Source organism: Olea europaea, chromosome 11, assembly GCF_002742605.1.
Source record: "Olea europaea var. sylvestris chromosome 11, O_europaea_v1, whole genome shotgun sequence".
Taxonomy (NCBI): domain Eukaryota; kingdom Viridiplantae; phylum Streptophyta; class Magnoliopsida; order Lamiales; family Oleaceae; genus Olea; species Olea europaea.
The window spans coordinates 25,931,189-25,936,310 of NC_036247.1; the positions used below are offsets into that span (position 1 = coordinate 25,931,189).

The 5,122-nt window shown below is 39.4% G+C and overlaps 1 long non-coding RNA gene across 2 annotated transcripts; it reads left to right on the forward strand.

Annotated features, from left to right (window-relative positions):
- The first annotated feature begins 455 nt into the window (after positions 1-455).
- Positions 456-4,013, forward strand: LOC111403871. 2 transcript variants are annotated; one of them, XR_002704578.1, is made up of 4 exons: positions 456-782; positions 1,295-1,435; positions 1,568-1,892; positions 3,267-4,013. It is a non-coding gene; the product is annotated as an uncharacterized LOC111403871 (long non-coding RNA). The 2 variants fall into 2 exon arrangements; XR_002704577.1 differs by having other exon boundaries at positions 1,571-1,892.
- Positions 4,014-5,122: the final 1,109 nt, after the last annotated feature.

Sequence of the window (5,122 nt, forward strand, 5' to 3'; positions counted from 1 at the left end):
AAATCCTTAATTTAATAATTGATTAGACGTTTTCCCACATAGCCATATATTCATATTTTAAGTTCTCACAATTATTTCCACATATTCGCAAACTCTTCTTCTTAGAAAGTTAGACAAGCATTTGACTTCTCAGATTAAAAGTGTAAGATATAACTTTTGGAGAATTGTCATACATTATCGTCGTTCTCTCTCTTAATCTTGTTTAGCTTACATTTGGTGCTCTTTTTTTTTTTTGCCCAATTCTAATTTTTTTGCCCATTTCTCATTCTCCTGCAGTGATGATTGGACAGCACAATGTCGTTGAGCGCTAGCACAATGTCGTTGAGCCATGCTTCCTCAAAAAAGGTTGAATCCCAACTTTAAGGGCTCTCACCGATTCTGTTCTGAGTCATCGTGAAGGAGGTAAATCGTACAATGTGTCTCCCAATAGCTAAGGTGGAAAGCACATGATTTTGCCCTCGTATTGTTTACGCTTTCCTTATATTTTCCCAAGATTTGTATTTCATCCCTACCACTAATTTCCCAATCGACCTACACTGCGCATCTTGACTCCCCAGCATTCGTCTCTTCGGCCATTTTCACAGCTCCTCCGTCCACCGTAGCGTCGTCGGCCAACGACTTACCGACGGGATTTGAGCGACGCGACTACGAGATCAACAGTTTCCTTGCATCAGAACTTCAACCCATTGAAGAGCTACTTCGACATTCTCTCTTCCATCACTACCCAATCGACGACAATGGACAACTACGGCCAGTAGTGGGACTATGTTCCCGAATACCTAGTAAGTTTCTACATCCTTCGTGCTCACATTCGATCACCGCATGTCTGGCTGCACAATAGTAGCGTTTGTCCCCTATTTTCCCAATTTCTTGTTGCGTCCGTTCCACATATGACCCAGTCTACCCGAATGTGAAAGTCACGTTTGGTAATTCAGAACGTTGGTTGTGCAATTGATTTTGAAGAAATTAATTACTTAGTAGATCTTACAATGACAACCTATGTCCATTTTCGTACTGTTATTTCCCATTTTCGGATGATGTGTTTCTCATTTTGCTCTACCCTGTCCACTTGTATGTTATTAAGGAAACAATAATTTGTAAACAGGATCATACACTGTCCATTTTCCCCACTCGATCGAAAATGAAACTCCGTAGCGTAGGATATTGAGTTGTTCGAGGATTAGTGCATCTCACAGTGACACTGGCTTTTTCTCCCTTCCCCATTTGCCAAGTAATGCATTTTGTTGTTTTATATGATATTGTCGTTGCGAGTCTCACAGCTTTTGCCTTGCAGCACAACACCGGTGGCTATGCCTAGCAAATGCATTCTGTTGCATCCGACCCCCAAACCCATAGCTAGCGGTGCGGAAGGCTGCCAAATGGAACTTAACAAAATCTGAAAAACAGAATTGCTGAAGCAAGAGAATGCGTGATGGTAAATTTTCTCTTCACATTCTGATCAATCTTTACAAGTGTATATATAGGGTGTAGCTCTAACTAACTAACAAAATTAAAGCTGTAAAGGAGAAACAGAAAGAATAAAATGCTAACAAATCTGCCATGTCAGCAGCTATACAACAGAAAGGAATTTAAATTATATTCAATAGAACTCACCGGAGTGCAAGATCTTCATTACAACGTGCGAAATGGTGACTGCTGAAGGCCACCGACACGGGAAATGCTTCTCCACGAAAGGATGGCAGCGTATCACTGAGATTTTCAACAGGACGACAGGAAAGAATTGGACCACATCGCAAATGAAGAACTATTGGGGAAAACTACGGGAGTAACATAAACACCTGTTCGAGCTGCTGCGGAGCACGGGAATTGAGTACCGCTCCAGCATCGGTAATATCATCACCCCTGAGCATTGGTGGGAATGCAAAATCAAGGTACCATATGCTGCGTTCCATTATAACTTACTGGCCCGATTTGTGATGCCCGATTTATTTTTCTTATTATTACAATTTGCTGGTTTCATGGGAGCAATGGTATAGCTGTATGAGTAGATAGAAGATTACATAAGCTCTGTTTGGTACACATTAATGTAAAAATGAGAATGAAAAATATAGCCGTTACGGGTCCCACACAATAAATAAAAATTCAAATTTGATGGTTTGATGTAATGGATAACGGTTATATTTTTCATTTTAATGAGGAAAGAATGGGAAACAAACGGGGGCATAATTTAGGAGATTTGATTCGACACTGTAACACTAATATTGTACGTAATTATACCATTGCTAGTGTAATAGTATATTTAACTATTACTTAACTTACTAGTGGCAGGCATTCGATAAATTAATGGAAAGCAAACCTCAATGGGAATCATTCAAACCAATTGATAGAAAAAGGTTCATGGCTCCCATCAACCTTCATGATATGATAGGAAATGTAGTTTATAGACTTTGTACTGGTTATCTACTAGTCAAGAACCGATTGACATATGTGGTATGGAAATTTTGAAGTATACATGTTGCTGCTATTAAGAATAATAACGTTGGGAATTTGTAATTTGACAAAGAACAACGGTAATGTGTTGAATAATAGGGTTCATGTGCAACATTTCTACACTTCTATGGACAGTAGATACTGCAAAATTTCACTTATTGATTAAGCGAAGGTTGTACTGAAATTACCGTTTCATGACTCTAAAACGACAACTTCAACATGATAGGATAAGATAAAAAAAAAAAAATAACAGTATAAGGAGCATGAGTATAGGACGCTATAACCTTCGAACTTCATAGAGAATCATAGTGACCTGGTAAACCATTTCACACTGGAAATTAATAGAAATATTCTCAACTTTTAGTAATCTTTAAACCTCACTTATATGTAAGGCTTTTTAAAGTTGTTATGCCATAGGTAGTCATGAAATTGACCTTCAGTCCTATTTCTGTTTCATACATCCCTTCCATATGTACAAGTCCTATTTTAGTAAATGGAGATTCCTATCTTTACTTTATATACGAAGAGTTTTATACTGACAGTTTTAAGGTGTCATATGCCCTCTCTAGCAGGATGTAGAAACACCTTTTTTGCATAACAAACACCTTCTTGTTAGGTACTAATGGCATTACCTCTTCAGTCAGTAAAATATTTATTCTTTTTAGGTTTTTATATATATTCTGCTCTCTTATATGCATGTGATTAACGGTGAATGATGTCCCAATTGAGTGCCTTGGCATGTTCCTGTGTTCCTTTAGTCATATCATTATTATGTATTCTTTCTAATCCTTTTTTTCCTTCTTGTTTGGAAACAGGAAAACTTGAAGTATGTGAAGTACAAGCACATGGACTGCAGGGAGATTTATGACATACGAAAAACTTTTCAGTGACACCGGAGACTTGTCTAAGTATGCGTTATCGCCGTCGAAGCTGTCGCGCCATGGATTCGACCTCGATAAAGATAGTGTCGAGACGATGTCGGTGACAGGTTGCCAATCAACGCGGAGTGAACCTATTCTAGTGATGGTCCGAATGAAGGCATAGAAAACTGAGCATGGACATTTCTGGGAGACGCAGTAGGGATAAACGCAAAGGAAAACAACGCAGGGAGAAGGGAAAGAAGAAACGGTACAATGCTCGAGATGTTTTGACGTCGCTCGAGCAGATGGTTAGCGTCGAAACGGATCTTGCCTCAATTGCAAGGTCACATAGTAAAGGAGGAATGTCAGTCGTCAAGTGTGTCGAAGAACTTCTGTCGTCCGGTTACGTGACGAAAGGTGATGTGCTCCACCCGTTCAGCCTATGGCTCCTCCGCGACAAAGATAATCAGAGTTCTTATTATGCTGCGAAAACACCACTTCTTTGCTTCAAGTTTGTGGAGTACTGCTTCGAGCGAGACAATCTGATGCATCAACGAAAGGGGTGACTGAATCGTCTTATGCTTATGTGGTGGTGGTGTTTATTTTATTTTCATGCTTTTCACGTTCCGAACTTTTTTCTCCATCCTAGGCGTGGGCAGAGCTGTATCATGAAATTTGGCAGTAGACAATTTTTTTGCCTCATGTGAATCTTACTGCCATCCTGGTGATGTGTACTTTGTTAAGGGAATATAATCCCACATCGGTAAAATACCGAAATAATGACCAATATATAAAGAATTGGGACACTCCTCTTAACAAGATTGACCTTATTAAGATGGACCCCAAATCTTGACATGGTATCAGAGCCCATTAAGCTCCAACGAGCGATTCGATCCGATTAAGTCTCTAAAAATGAGCACACGGATTTCAAGATTGGTCTGCTCAAACGAGCCACCATCTTGCGGGGGCATGTTAAGGGAATATAATCCCACATCGGTAAAATATCGAAATAATGACCAATATATAAAGAATTGTGACACTCCTCTTAACAAGGTTGACCTTATTAAGATGGACCCCAAACTTACATACTTTAGGTATTATTATATATATTCCATTTACCATGTGAACTTGCTAGAAAGGTTGTGGTGTGTACCTTTTATATTATTTAATTCCACATTGCATGTGATTAAGAGTAAAACAAATGGGAATGTAGCTCTCTTTAATTGGTAGGGAATATATTCCCTAAAACCTGCAATAATGAGTCTTCAAGTAATCTATTCCCTATTGAAAAAATGTTCTCGGACTTTTTGGAAAGGGTTGTGCATTAGTACCGCTTGCTTTCTATAAATGCTAGACGCAAATGGATTCAATTGGAGAGAGTATCCGACTGTTGAAACATAGAAACACCTTCACACACTGTAAACTAATCACTATTATTTCCTTTAAACGGGGGAGATGTTGGATGACTCAATTGTCGTATCGGGTTCGGACATGGATTGTGACATTTAGTCCATGTTCAACGAAGGGTGGGGTTTCGAAGAAGACGTGATGCAGCAGTTAGAGGAGGACATTACCACGTGGCTCGAATATTGTCGAGTTGCAGAGCGTGTTATTCGCGAGTACTTTGCACTGAATGGAGCACGTCGGTATTCATTCCCAACTACATGCTGTGGCCACATTTTCATGCTAGAGAATATGCATGTTAATTTGCAAACTTGTTTTTAGGAATTTCGGATGTATCCGCCCATGTTCATGCACTTTACCCACATTCTTCGTGACCAGTACGACATATCGAACAGTGCGAAATCAAC